This window comes from Somniosus microcephalus, chromosome 1 (assembly GCF_052327205.1).
Source record: "Somniosus microcephalus isolate GS21.2 chromosome 1, FLI_Smic_1.0, whole genome shotgun sequence".
Classification (NCBI taxonomy): domain Eukaryota; kingdom Metazoa; phylum Chordata; class Chondrichthyes; order Squaliformes; family Somniosidae; genus Somniosus; species Somniosus microcephalus.
In genome coordinates, this window is record NC_140987.1 from 290,344,163 (window position 1) to 290,359,810 (window position 15,648).

Below are 15,648 nucleotides of genomic sequence, written 5' to 3' on the forward strand. Positions count from 1 at the left end.
CCCATTGCTCCGTTGTGTTCTATCATTAATATTTATGTTTGCCAGTTCTTTCAGGTGCTCTGCCCTCTGAATTCTAATAAGATCTCTTGTCCTGATGGTGGTCATCTTATAAACCTTGATATTTATGCCTACATGCTTAATCTTTCTTGCATACAGTCCATCTTTCCTTCTCCTTCCAAATTTGTCATTTTTCTAAGACAGCTGATCCCTCTTACCCTTTCACCTATTGCCCTCGTGTCTCTACTTTCTGAAGTAATGGAAATTGCTGTTGACTCGCGAATTATCCATCTTGAAAGTTCTGACCGAGTCCATAATTGGCAGTATGGCTTTCATCCTGGCTGTTTCACTGGTGGTCATCTCCAGGTTGTGTAATTCTGGGGCTCTGCCTTTGAACACTTTGAGTCATCTGCTATGCCTTTGACTGGTTTGTTAACCAAGCACTTCTGAGCAAGTTGCCATCATACTATCTTCCACCAAAGCTATGTTTATGGTCTAGTTTCTTTTCACATTGTGCTATCTGAGGCTGATGGCTAATCATGACCTCATTTTTCATCCTCCGATTTTCTTTTAAATCCAGACTCTTGTCTATTTTTCTTTTATCAACAATCTCATCCATTCATTATCCTACACAACGCTCTCTTGGTGATGGTTCCACTCTACATTCCTCAATTTACTTCAGGCCAGTTGCTGTCAGTGAATGCAGCTCCCATTCCTGATCACTACATCTTCATCTTTTGCTGGAGCTGTGGAAATCTTATTTCTGTTGAATTCTTTCCAAAAGATAGAATCTTCATGACTCTAACTAACAACTACCATTTTTTTGGGAGGACGGATGGTCTTTATTGACATGTTTGGCTTTATTATCTCCTTAGTCCTGAAATAGAACACCCCTCTCCAGAAGACTTTGTTTCCTCTTCATTGTCAAATGCTCCCTCTTCCCCTTAAGAACTCTTAACTCTGTATAAAGCTCAAGCTCATCCAAGACTCGAATACTGCTCCCATATCTAGGGAGCCTCTTTTTATACCTGTTTCGCATCTCCTGCTAGGATACAAGACGACTTTTGTTGTTCAGTAGGCAAACCCCTCTCTCACCTAGCCTCCAGTCTGCGTGTATGTGTGTGGCTGCAGCTCTCTCATCAATACTGCAGTGGCCAATGTTCCCCCTAAGGCCCCGCGCAGGCCACTCACCAGCTCCTGCTGCTGGAAGAGATACCGCGCATGCACGGCCGTGCAGCAAATTTAAAGGGACCGGGCATAAATAAAAAATGAGGGGGAACATTGACTGTGGTCACTGCCACTTTGAACGTTGCTCACTTCTCAAGTGTCAGGCATGTTCGTCCTCCCTATAATCCGCACTGTGTTAAAATTGAGACTCATTGTTCAGTCTCCGACTATTAACTCATTCTTTCCTAGGATCTGAGGTGCAGAACTCCCTACTTCCCTCATTCTATCCTACTGGCCAAGATTTTCAGGCTTTTAAAACCAAAGTTTATGGTCATTTTTATGCTTTTAATCTTGGTGGTATCGAGCACTACAGACCTTGGTTCTTCACCTTGATTTCTTCATTTGAAAAAAATGGCAAAAAACATAACAATCTAGCCAATTTGTTCCTTGGGGAATAAACTTTTTAGTTATTGTCATCACTAAGTAGAGGGTAAATTGAGTTGTACAGTGTTTCCTTTACTCGTTTGTTGGTTGGGTATATTGTGAATAACTCGTGCTTTTTCTTCTGACATTATTTGCAAGCTAATTACATGGATTAACTCCGTAGCTTTCCTAAGCATTACCACCTGGATCTGTAGCTGTAGACTTGATGTGGTCTGTATATCCAGGTCCTTCCCCTTTCCAACTTATGCACTAAAGTGTAATTAGGTTGAAGAAAAAGATTGAAGCGCTTGAAACGAATGCTAGGTTACCTATTAAGGGCATTGTCTTCCTTGTTCTTCAAATTCTGCAAAAGTTCCTCCTGTTTTCTTCTGTTTCTGACCTGAGATAACCTGGCACTTGAGCAGTACCTCTTGTTAACTTAGTGTAACCAAGATCTCCTGTACAATGGGGTTGGTCAAAGAACCAAAGTAATTACCCTGACAGTGATGGAATGGATGTTTATGGAGGTTGAACTACATTTAAAGGACGAGGAATCATAGAATGATACCACACAGTAGGAAGCCATTCGGCCCACCATGCCTGTGCCTGCTCTTTGGCAGAGCTAGTCAATGAATCCCATTCCCCTGCACTTTTTCCATAGCCCTGTACATTTTTCCCCTTCAAGTATTAATCCAATTCTCTTTTGAATATTGTATTGAATCTGTTTCCACCACCCTTTCAGGCAATGCATTCCAGATCACAGCACCTTGCTGTGTGTATTAAAAAAAAAAAAAAAAAAGTTTCCTCAGGTCGCCGCTGGTTCTTTTGCCAATGATTTTAAATCTGTGTCCTCTGGTTACCGATCCTTCTGCCACTGGAAACAGTTTCTCTTTATTTACTCTAACAAAACCATTTATGAATTTGAACACCCCTATCAAATATCCTCTTAACCATCTCTGCTCTAAGGAGAACAACCCCAGCTTCTCCAGTCTCTCCACATAACCAAAGTCCCTCATCCCTGGTACCATTTTAGTATAAATCTCCTCTGCACCCTCTCTAAGGCCTTGCCATTCTTCCTAAAGTGCGGTGCCCAGAATTGGACACAATACTCCAGCTGAGGCCTAACCAGTGTTTTATAAAGTTTTAGCATAACTTCCTTGCTTTTGTACTCTCTTCCTTTATTAATAAAGCCAAGGATCCCACATGCTTTTTTTAACCGCCTTCTCAACTTGTCCTGCCACCTTCAAAGATTTCTGCTCGTACACCCCCAGGCCTCTCTGTTCTTGTACCCCCTTTAAAATTTTAATGATTTAGTTCATATTGACTCCTTATTCTTCCTACCAAAATGTACCACTTCACACTTCTCTGTTAAATTTCATCAGCCATGTGCCTGTCCATTCTGTTACTGTCCTACTCATTGTTTACTACATTTTCGAGTTTTGTGTCATCTGCAAACTTTGTAATTATGCCCTGTATATCCAGGTCATTAATATATCAAAAAGAGCAGTGGTCCCAATACTGACCCCTGGGCAACAGCACTGTACACTTCCCTCCAGTCTTAAAAAAAAACAACCGTTCACCACTACACTCAGTTTTCTGTCCTTTAGCCAATTTTGTATCAATGCTACCACTGTCCCTTTAATCCCATGGGTTTTAACTTTGCTAACAAGTCTATTTTATGTGGTTCTTTGTTAAATGCCTTTTGAAAGTCCATATACAAAACATCAACTGCACCACCCTCATCAACCTTCTCTGTTACTTCATCAAAGAACTCCATCTAGTCAAACACAATTTGCCTTTAACAAATCCGTGCTGACTTTTATTAGCCCATACTTTTCCATCTGCAATTTCCACCCTTACTTCCCTCAGTAACCCAGGATGTCACCCATCTGGACCGGGTGACTTCTCTACTTTGACAATTGCCAACCTTTTTTAGTACCTCCACGTTATCTATTTTTATCCTATCCAATATCGCTACTGCCTCCTCCTTTACTGCTACATTGGCAGCATCTTCTTTTGTGAAGACAGATGTAAAGTGCTCATTTATTACCTCATCCATGCCCTCTGTCTCCACAAGAATATCTCCTTTTAGGTCCCTAAATGCCCCACCCTTCCTTTCACTACCCTTATGCTATTTGTGTTTATAAAAGATTTTTGGGTTCCCTTTTATGTTAGTTACTAATCTATTCTCATACTCTCACTTTGCCCCTCTTATTCCCCTTTTTATATCTCGTCTGTTACTTTCTATATTCAGGTTCTCTACTGTCTTATGAACCTTGCAATTTTCATAAGCCTCTGTTTTCTGTCTCATTTTAACTTCCATATCTTTAGTCATCCCGGGAGCTCTAGCTTTGGATACTCTTTCTGTCCCCTTCATAGGAATGTGTCTACTCTGTACCCAAACCATCCCCTCTTTGAAAGCCTCCCAGCGTTCAGTTACTGCTTTACCACCTGTTTTTTATTCCAATCCGCCTGGGCCAGATCTTTTTTCAACTCTGAATTTAGCCCTACTCCAATTAAGTATTTTTACGCTTGATTGCAGCTTGTCCTTTTCCATAATGCAAGACTGTACTTAAACCATGTAATCTAACAGTACATGTCGATCAAGCTATGCACCTTGCTGCTGTAGGGGGTGGTGTTTTGAGTCAGCTTTGCCTCTGACTGTTTTGAGCGGTTCGAATCGCTCCCACACCCTTTGGTTCTGGACTTAGGCACAGGCTGCGATACAAAATTGGAGTAGACAACTGGTTTGGTGCAAGAAAACTGTGTTTTATTAGAGTCACAATAAAATTATAACGTTGGAAAATTACACTTAGATTACTGGAGTAGTTACAGACATTCAAGAGTACACTTAATTAAGAATGGGGAACACACGGCACAATGAGGGAAAATCACAATAATCCCCCTACCCTTGTCCCACCCCCAATATCTAACTAAATTGTACTAAAAAGAGCCAGGGATCATGCTCACCAATAGGGGTTTCTTGACCGTTCGAATCCTGTCAGTTAAGCTGGTTGCATTTTTGGGGTTCGCTCTTTGTATCCTTTGGGGCCTGCCATCTCCACGTGGTACTAGTCTTAGAATATGCAAAGGTTCTTCAGTTGGGTGGAGTCCGCGGTTGCGGATTTGTCTGGTGAGTCCCCACTTTTCTTAGTTAGAAATAGGGAGAGTAAAGTCTTTGTTGAGTGCCTTAGCTTGTAGAGTGGAAAACTTCGGGTTTTGTTCCTCCGGTGGTGGTCTAGTCGTCTAGTTTTGTTGGGGTTCGGTTGGCGGTCTTCGGTGTCGGCTTGGTGGCGGTGGCCTAGATCATTACCTGTGTAGTGGTAATGATCTGAAGGTATGGTTTACCTGGCCCTTTTGTTACCGCGGTGCTCGTGGTCAGTCCTTGTGTCGGGCTGCGGCCTTGTTGTCTTCAGTCGAGCCTGCCCCACCGTGCCCCCTCGCCGTGATGTTGCGTGAGTCTTCCTGTTGGCTTCCGAATGATGATGCAGGGTGTGTGTCCTTGGTTACCGGTGGGCCTACAGTTATACTGTTTTTGAGTTTGTTATCTGCGTGCCAAATCAGGGTTAGTTCTTTGTCCGATTTTTGGTGGGCTCGTTAAGGTGATTATAGCCATTCACCTTAACTGGTTTTGGGGCGGTTGTCTCGTTGCTAAATGGCCTTTAATGTCTTGGGTGTTTGTCATGCATAAGGTTAATCGGTGTCTTCCTAGCTTGGTAGCTAGTTCGAACGGTAAGCGATTATTTATGCAGAGTCTTGATGGGCTTTAGGTTTGTGCAAGATTAAGTCTTTTCCTGAGTTGATTTGTTTAAAGGGAAGAATGCGTGTTCTGTCTCCTCCCAGTTGTCTGGTTTTGAAATAACAAATCAAAGCTGTCTCCCACAGGCCCAGGCATGTCAAGTTTTAAGCTTTTGAACTTGACATTGTGCCTGCAGGGTCCCACTTTAACCTTGCAGTTTTGCCATAAAGTCCAAAAGCCATACCCTTCAGGGTTCCCTTATTAATAACCTGTCCTTCAGGGTCCCTTATTGGAATTTTGAGAATCTTACACTGCAATGTCGATCAAGGTATGCACCTCGTTGCAGTGTCGATCAAGGTATGCACCTCGCTGCAGTGTCGAGCAAGGTATGCGCCTCGCTGCAATGTCGAGCAAGGTATGCGCCTCGCTGCAATGTCGAGCAAGGTATGCGCCTCGCTGCAATGTCGAGCAAGGTATGCGCCTCGCTGCAATGTCGAGCAAGGTATGCGCCTCGCTGCAATGTCGAGCAAGGTATGCGCCTCGCTGCAATGTCGAGCAAGGTATGCGCCTCGCTGCAATGTCGAGCAAGGTATGCGCCTCGCTGCAATGTCGAGCAAGGTATGCGCCTCGCTGCAGTGTCGAGCAAGGTATGCGCCTCGCTGCAGTGTCGAGCAAGGTATGCGCCTCGCTGCAGTGTCGAGCAAGGTATGCGCCTCGCTGCAGTGTCGAGCAAGGTATGCGCCTCGCTGCAGTGTCGAGCAAGGTATGCGTCTCGCTGCAGTGTCGATCAAGGTATGCGCCTCGCTGCAGTGTCGATCAAGGTATGCGCCTCGCTGCAATGTCGAGCAAGGTATGCGCCTCGCTGCAATGTAGAAGATGTGTGACTGTTAACATAAGCAAGTATTGTGCCCATGGGTGCTGGTAGTAGTCCACTTGAACCAGTAGGAGTTCAGATGATTGGCCCTTCCAGTTTGTTTGCTAGTGACTCTTGAGATTGAACTGCTAACTGCTTCCTTTGCCAGGTTGTCTTTTTTTTTGGAGTTCAAACTTTACTACTGTTTCTTTTGATCTTACTAGTTAAGAGTTGTGACATGAGACCTTGACACAGACACTGGGCTATTTTGGAGGGTGAAATACAGAAGTGTTCACCAGACACCATGCAAGTGCATTGCAGGGAGAAAGTTTGTATTTTTAACCTGGAATTTTTAAAGAGCTCCCAAAAAAAAAAGCCTAATTATGATCTTGATGCACCTATTGGCCTTTTTGGGTGGGGGGGGGGAAATCTGTGTGTTCTATAAATGGGGGATCTATAAATATAAACCTTCTGATGGCTTTGGCCTCTACAACTTGGCATATTGGGAGACCTGTGTAGTGATGCTGTTGCATGATAAATGTAAGTGAAGGTCTAAGTCACAAAACAGCAAGGCAGCAAAACATTGACACAAATATCATAAGCTGGCTGCTGAGATTGTAAACAGTATGGTTATGCCTTGGGCTAAATGAACAATGCAAATGAAAGTTGTGTGTGTTATGATACACCTAGCAATGCAACGGTGAATGAAAAGGGAGTCTACTATTTCCATTGTAACAATGGACAATGCAAAACAGTGATTTGCAGTAACACTTTATGATACTGAAACGAAAGGGGGGAGAAGGTTAGATGACAGGAATTAATGCATGACTGGATAAGAAATGTGAAGAATTGAAGGACAGGTGTCTTGATGCACAGATGTGCTATACTAATTAGGTATGGTTTCTGTGGTCATTGATGTTTGTCGTTGACAGCTCATTTGTCAACGCAACAATGATTTGGATATAATATCAGGAGCACTGATCAACTAACTGCAAATCATCGATGTGGTTGTAATTAAATCTTTCAAGGATGATTTGCGAAACGAATACCCCGACTGGCTTTAATACGGGCAATCGCAAACTGACTGCTTGAGCTGCTGCAGTGGATACTGGACGCACGACTGTAAATCAAAACAAATTATTATTCAGAAGCTTACAAACGTATCTCCAACAATGTAGATGGGGAAGTGAGGCGAGCCTGCCTGATCTGTTTAGTGCCTCACAATTAAGCTTCAGTGATGAATAAGACCAGAACATTTTGTTTTTCCGGTCAGAAGGCACCCTACTACCAAAAAATCTGGGTGAGTTTAACTATTTTTGTCGGGCCCCCTCCCCCGGTAGGGTCAAAAATGTTAGCAAGGGAAAATTGTATTAGACTTTTGGTATTGTATTTTGTTTTGTGCTGACCGCTACATGATGGAGCATATTCGTTGCATGGTACAAATAATTTTTTTTAGTAATTGTGTTGGGAACAAGGAAATTGAATAGAGAGATATAGAGCATTTGTTTTGCTGAATTAGAGCATATCGATCATTTTGTGGTTCCCAGTACACTGTTCCATCTATAGTTTGTTTATAACTGTGTTTTGTAGGGGGCTTTATTTTTCCTCTGGGGAGCGAAGAGAATTCTGTTCGTGAACAACTTTTCTTCATGTCACTATGGAAACCCATGATGATCACTTATTTTTTGTCATGTTATTCCTCATTTGGTTTTACTCCACATACCTCAAAGTTGACGTGTAGAACTGAGCAAAATCCGGACACCCGCTGGCTTTGATTATTTGGAGAAGGAGCATTATGCTCGCGCCTTTCTAAGTCTTGAGCATCCTCTTACTATGTCCTCGTTGACGTTCCTGCTAAGTTGTGCGGCTGCACAGCGGTCTGGAGGCTGCTCACCGGCTTTTTAATGTAAATAACCGCGCACGAGCGAAAAATTGAATGGGCTGCGCAGCCAGTTAAAGGGCCCGCGCACGAAAAACAAATTACAGGGAAGTTGGGTCCTTGTTGGTATTTTTTGTTCTGTTTGCAGCACAAACTATTCATCGATATAAAGCATTTTCATCAGTATTTTCTCCATTTAATGTAATTACTTTCAAGCACATCAGAGTGTAGCAAGCCATTCCCAACGGGTGATGTACACGTTGCGAATCTCTGGTGCCTGCATTATAATTTTGTAACCTACAAAAATTTACTGAGGGCTTCCAGAGAGAAATTAGAATCCAGAGATTCCAAACTTTGACAGAGCTCCAAATGCATCTAGCATGATCTTTAATGTTGTGGAATTCATGGACTGATGATTGTGAAGTAAAATCACCAGTTGTATGTAACACCTGTTGTCATGTGTTAGTTTGCTGTGTATTTTGTCCCTTTACCTTATTAAAGTGGGAATGTGTCAGATAAATTTATTTTGGTGGAATATTTAGCACTGCAAATTCTTATGTATCAATGTGTAATGGTATGTTTGATTAAAAACGAATGACTTCCACTTGGCAAAAAATCAAAAAGGATAACCATCGTAAAATTATCTCTGTTTCACTTCAGCGCAAAATGTGGAAACTGAGCTGAAAATAAAAACCTATATGGAGTTATCGATGTTGGGGTGTTACTGCATCAGCTGCAGCCCTAGAAAAGCAGAATGTCTACAAAACCTGCAGTTGTCCTAGTATTTTATTTGGTGTAGCTGAAAACAAAATATCTGGTTTTTCCCATTGCGAGGTAGGTTTAGGACATGACCTTTGACATTTGTAGCGTGTTCCATGTGAATGGCTAGTTGTCACCATAACTCTGTTTTCTATTAAGCCCTGTGCAATCTTAATAGCAGCTCGTATCCAGTTTTTATAACCCATTCCCTATCTGATCCCATCTATCATCCTCACTACTTCTACCAGACCATACCAGCCCAACTGTGGCGACCTCAATACCTGTATGTGGAGAGAGAAAAACAGACTTAACGTTTCAGGTCAATGACCCTTCGTCAGAACTGGAAAAAGTTGGAGATGGAACAGGTTTTTAAGCAAGTGTAAGGGCAGGGGAAAGGGGGGAGGAGGGGAGGAAAGAACAAAAGGGAAGGTCTGTGATTGGGTGGAAGGCAGGAGAGATTAGATGACAAAAGGTATGATGGTGCAAGGCATAAGGGGATGATAATGGGAGAAGTTAAGAAACAAAAGATGACTCTAGATGAGGTGTAAATGGCAATGGCAGAGTGATCAACAGCTGCCATGTGAGAGAGAAAAACTGGGGGGGGGGGGGGAAAAGATAGGGGCAGAGGTTATGGTCTGAAATTGTTGAACTCGATGTTGAGTCCAGAAGGCTGTAAAGTGCCTAATCGAAAGTTCCTCGAGCTTATGTTGAGTAAATAGTTGATAGAAAATATTTTACCATTTCAAATATTCCACTGTTACGAACTCTGCCGTATCAAAAATTCTGTTAATTGAAAGCATAGAGAAAGCACCTAATTTGAAAGTTTAATGAAGTGAGAGGTACAACTTTTATTTGACGCACAAGTGTAGAAGACCATGTGTTGTGGTCTTGTGCACATATTTTATCTTGGCTAATTATTGCTTTTCTTTCATCATTTATAAAAAAAAAAAAAAAAATCAAAAGTCTCTTGGTTGTGTATTTACCTAAAATAACAAGATTAAAAATCAGGACTAGGCCATTTCTGGTCACAAGTCTTGTGAATGTGTGCAGTGAGTGATGCTTACCAGCAGACGCTGTGCAGTTTGTCTGTACATGTGTCTACCTGGCATATGTGAAATATCTGGAACAGAAGCAACCTGGGTGGAGGTTAAGAAAGAGAGAGAGAAAAATCTGTGAAGCCTTGAGAAATATGTCTTGCGATTCAGTAAAATGAGGAAGAGAAAGCTTTCAAAAAGTTGTAGACAACAAAAACTTAATTGTAAATTTGTACTTATTTCAGATGACAAATAATCCAAAAATGGTTTGATCCAAAGTAAATTATAAAGGTTTTGGACACTTGTTTCTTGTTAGGATACTTTTGAATCCTAGGGGAAATACTTTTGATCTGTGTACTGTATTCTGGCCGAAATGCAGTTTAAGTGAGATACTGTATTGTGTAAGTGTCAGGTATCATCGTAACCTGACTTCAGACTTGAGGCTTTCACATCTACATTGATGACGCCAAGCTCTACCACCCCATCACCTCTTTTGTCCCCTTGAATGCCTCTATGCTGTCAGACATCCAGTCTTTGAGCTTCCTTGAAACTTCCTCAGAAGACCAAGGGCTAGAAATTCAGTTGTTTGCGCCAGCCGCTAGCGCCTTAGGAGGAGGAGAAGATGTGGGGCGCTAGGCGGCTAGCGGCCGGGCGCTGCGTGATCTGCGCCTCTCCCCAACTTCAGTAAAGATTTAGCGGCGGCGCAAAGCCTTTGCGCGCGCTCAGCTGCGCGCGCAGATCCTGACGTCATTTCATCGTGCAACGCCCTTTGTGCGCCCCAAACCGGAAATTCAGTGGCGCCGGCCTATTGCGCGCCTGGCGCCCCTAGCAACTGGTAGAGGGGAACGGTTCCCAGTCGCTGCGGGGTGTGGGGGGCGCTAATTAAAGGGCACTCCTCCTGCAGTAGAAATGGCAGCCATTTTGCAACACTCCTTCTTTGTGAGAGACGGATCTTTGCAGAGAGACAAAGGTAGAGAGCTTTCTGGTTTGGCTCAACACTCGCACAGGTACTTGTGGCTTCAGGCCACAGCTTTGCACTTGTCTTTAACTTCAGAGCCATAGCATTGATTGGAAACATATAATGGGGGCTGCAATGGGTGCAAACGTTGGCCTTCTCCATTGCATTCAAAGGGCTCAGAGACGCCGTGAGAGAGTGGCAGTCATGGCCAGAGGGAGAAGGGGCAACAGGCGTCGGCTAAGGAGGCCTTACCCACCCAGGGTATACCGCCAGCAGTTCTCATATCTGAACATGTCTGACGAGCAGTGTGTTCGGAGGCTGCGATTCCGAAGGGCGGTGGCCACTGAGATCTGCCACCTGCTTCGCGGAGATCTGCAGCCACAGCTGAGGAGCAGGACGTCTCTGTCGGTGGCAGTGAAGGTGACGGTGTCTCTCAACTTCTATGCCACCGGCTCCTTCCAATCCGCTGCTGGGGACATTTCCAACATCTCCCAGTTTGCCGTACATTGCTGCATCCGCCAGGTGACCAATGCCCTTTTCAGAAGGAGACGTCAGTTCATCTCCTTCTCCATGGCCCTTGTCAAGCAGCAACAGCGTGCAATGGGCTTTGCAGCATTAGCGGGCTTCCCCATGGTGCAGGGCGCCATTGACTGCACGCATGTGGCTTTGCGGGCACCTCTAGAGCATGCCGAGGATTACCGCAACCGGAAGGGCTACCAGTCGCTCAACGTGCAGTTGGTGTGTGACCACAGGCAGATCATCCTAGCTGTCAATGCCCGCTTTCCAGGCAGCTGCCACGATGCCTTCATCCTGCGCCAGACTTCTGTGGCAGACATGTTCCAGGCCCAGCCTCACCCACGAGGATGGCTTCTCGGGGACAAAGGCTATCCTTTGTGCACCTGGCTGATGACCCCGCTCCGTGCGCCCAGCACCCCTGCTGAAGAGGGATACAATGACAGCCATCAAGCAACCAGGAACCTCATTGAGCAAACAATCGGCGTCCTGAAGCAACGGTTCCGCTGCCTGGATCGTTCCGGAGGAGCCCTACAGTACTCGCCTGAGCGAGTCTCCCATTTCGTGGTCGTGTGCTGCATGCTGCACAACCTGGCTATCCGCAGGACTCAGCCACTGCCACCAGACATTGGAGGACCACCGGAGGAGGAGGAGGAGGAGGAGGAGGAGGAGGACCAGCACAGGAGGGAGGCAGAAAGTGCAAGGGCCGCCCGTCGGCGGCTTATTGCGAGTTGGTTCTAGGCCCCCTCTCAGGGAATGGCTTGTGCCAATGGCAGAAGATGAATGTACCCGCTCCACAAGCCCTCAGCCGAGCAGGGCAACCAGGGCTTCCAAAAGAAAGCATGGACAGTGCGATTTAAGAACATTTATTACTTTGATACCTCTGTGCCCTTCCCACATAACAAACTAATGGAGAGAAGCCGCCCCCCCCCCCCCCCCCCCCCAAAAAACACAAATCGAGCAGTCTCGGCCTTTCAAAAAAAAAAAAATACACCCTCCCCCTTTAAGAGCTCACCAGCGCCAGAGTGTCTGCCGTCAATCAGCAACTCGCCGCACCTGCGCTGCGCCCGCCCTCGGGGGTTTCGCCCCGGGCCGCCGGCTTAGCGCCTAATGATAGTCGTGTATCGCCTGTTTTAGCGCAGCAGCAACCTCTTGGGGTGATGCCACTGAATATCGGCGAAGGTGGCGCGAAGTTGCGCCGGGCGCAAACTTTAGCGGCCGCCCGGCTGTAGCGCCCCAAACGTGGCTACACTGAATTTCTAGGCCCAAAAGTTTCATCTTTGGCCCTTTTACTCCCTTACCACTGACTGCATCTCTCTCCCTGATAATCCTGTTTTGAATTAGGCTGTTTTCAATTTTGGTGTTTGGTTCAACCCTGAGCTGAGATTTAACCATGACATCCCATTAATCATCAAGATCACTTGTTTCCACCTCTAACATTGCCCACCTCTGGATCTAGCTCCAATCCTTGCTACTGACTTCATTATGCATCCCTTAGTCATCTGAAGACTCCAACACACTCTTGTGGTGTCCCATCCTGCGCCCTCCATACACTTCAACTTCGCCAAAACTCTTGCCACCCTTAGGCCCCACACTAAATCCTGTTCACCTATCACCCCTATCCTCTGACCTATACTTGCTCATTGTCCCCCAATGCATTAAATTTAAAATCCTTTTTTCTCATCTTTTAAATCCCTCCCCTGTCTCTACAGTCTCCTCCAGACCTTCATCCCCTTCTGGGCACTCTGTTCCTCTGACTCCGGGCTTGTGTGCATCCCTCCACCCTTCGTCCCACCATAGTTAGCGCAGCCTTGGCTACCTCAGTCTGACTCTTGAACTCCTCCCTGACCATCTCCACTTCTCTGTCCACCTTTTTAAAAAACGTGTTCTCATACTTTCTGGAAGCAGATCTCTTTGATCAAGCTATCAATCACTCCTAATCTTCTTTCCTGGTTCGGCATCTGCTTTTGAGTATTTATGAAGTGCCTCAGACATTTTACGTTGTCAGTAGTGATGACACTCTTGTGTCTGAGTCCGAAGGTTGTGGAGTCGAGCCCCGCAACAGACCTGAGCGCATAAATCTAAGCAACACTGCATTGCTGTATTGAGAAGTACTGTATTGTCAGATGTGCATAAAAGATCCCATGGCACTTTTTAAGAAGAGTGGCGAGTTCTCCTAATGTCCTAGCCAACATTCATCCCACAGCCAACACCATCAAAACATATGAACTGCCCATTCATCCCATTGCTGTTTTGGACTTTGCTGGGTATATATTTGGCTGCTATATTTGTCTAAATAACAACAGTGACTACACTTCAAAAAAAGTAATGAATTGGTTGTCATGTGAAATGCAAGTTGTTTTTTTTACTATTATAGCTCTTGTAAATTGGCGATCTCACTTAAAAGGTCATTGGAAGGTTAGTGTTGGAAATGGAAACATTTGCAACGTTGCTGGCTGCTGCTCTTAAGCTTGAGATGAGGCACGTTATTGGAGCAGATCAGAGAGCTTTATTCTACATCTATCTTGATTGATGCTGATACTGGGTGCCCACAGTGGGAGTGGAAAAAAGTGTTCATATTTTTATTTGTAATCTGCTATGTAGGTAAGTAGACAGACTGTTGCATCTTCAGTGTTGCTGCGAATTGTTTAGGGTCTTAGACAGTAGTAATGTGTCAGCGGTATGACTGGGTAATTAATCATTTTTGTGTACGTGGGGATTTTGCAATTTTATGGGAATACCCATGTCTCAACTGCACGTTCAACAAAACTGAGAAATGATCAATGGTTAGATGTATAGTTCTATTCGGGGGAGGGAGTGGGCACTGTAGAATGGATACAAGATGCCCTTGATCCAGAAATAATGGTGGAAAATGTGAATCTACAGTCTTCTCGCCTGCTAGTCAGGTTGCCTGAAACTTGTGACCTGTCACAAACACCAGAGGGGAGTTCATCTGCTTCAGTAGATCTCTCTTGATTTTCTTTCTCTCTCTTTTCCCACCTACCCTACAAGACTAATTCTACAGTGCAGTTATACTAATTATGTGTAGCGTAATAAGGATATTGAAGTAAATATTCTGAAAGCTTATGCTGTAATCTGAAACTTTTATTGTTGTTTTACTGTGTGAAATGTCTTTGTTCCCTCTCCTTCCCCCAATACATTTTCAATTCACCATGCTGGATATCTCTCATTCCCTAATCTTGTAGAATATAAAACATTTATAACATTTTATTTCCTTGAACCAGCTTTGTCACTTCTTTCTGTCCATTCTATTTTTGTGTCTTTTGAAACTAGTGTGCGTTGACCATGGAATTTATCTTGGGGGAATTAGGACAGGTTCCTGCCCATACAGGGGAAGAGAATTATTGCCTGTTCACGTTTGATAAACTCGGCGCTTCACTGTTGTAGATTTCGACTCTGTAGTAATGTTGCAAAAAGTCAATTGAATTTTTTGGGGTGGATAGAGCAGACCAAAGCATGGTGATCAAATAGAAATCTACAAAGGCAGCTTTCATGTCGTTAATTGTACCTTTATTCAATAATCTACCAAAAACTGCACCCAATAGTATGACATCCCCTTAAATGAAACCCTTAAGGAAAAAAAACCTAGCTTTTTCCAAAGAGCCAGCACAGGCCCATGTGCCTGTGTGGCATTATTTTATGAACTTGCATTTATATAGTGCCTTTCATGACCTCAGGATGTCCCAAAGCATTTTACAGCCAACGAATTACATTTGAAGTGTAATCACTGTTGTAATGTAGGAAATGCAGCAGCCAATTTGCGCACAAACACCAATGAGATAAATGACCGGATAATCTGTTTTTAGGTGTTGGTTGAGGGATAGATATTGGCCACGACACCGGGGAGAACTCCCCTACTCTTTTTGACCCTAACAATTTTACGTCCACCTGAGCAGGCAGACGGGGCCTCCATTTAACATCTCATCCGAAAGATGTCACCTCTGACTGACAGTGCAGCACTCCCTCAGTAATGTGGTGGAGTGTCAGCCTAGATTTTTGTGCTCAAGTCTCCAGAGTAGGACTTGAACCCCACAGCCTTCTGACTCTGAGGTGAGCAGGCTACCAACTGAGCCACTGCTGACACCTTATGAAGACTAACTATACTGGATTTAAGAGAATGCTGCAGGTGTTTGGCAGAGCACACTGCCAAGCAATGGATTACTATTTGGAAAAAGTATCAGAAAAAGTATATTGACATTGAGGTATAAAATACAAATGGAACAATAAAATTGATTTTTTTTTTACTTTATTGTTTCCATCTCCTGTTGAACTTCATTATGAATGATGTGGCTGTTCATCTAAATG

At 44.2% G+C, this 15,648-nt stretch overlaps 1 protein-coding gene across 2 annotated transcripts in view; it reads left to right on the forward strand.

Annotated features, from left to right (window-relative positions):
• The window catches only part of uhrf2 (ubiquitin like with PHD and ring finger domains 2), a 200,297-nt gene that overhangs the window by 63,562 nt on the left and 121,087 nt on the right, over positions 1–15,648 (forward strand). The window lies entirely within an intron of this gene.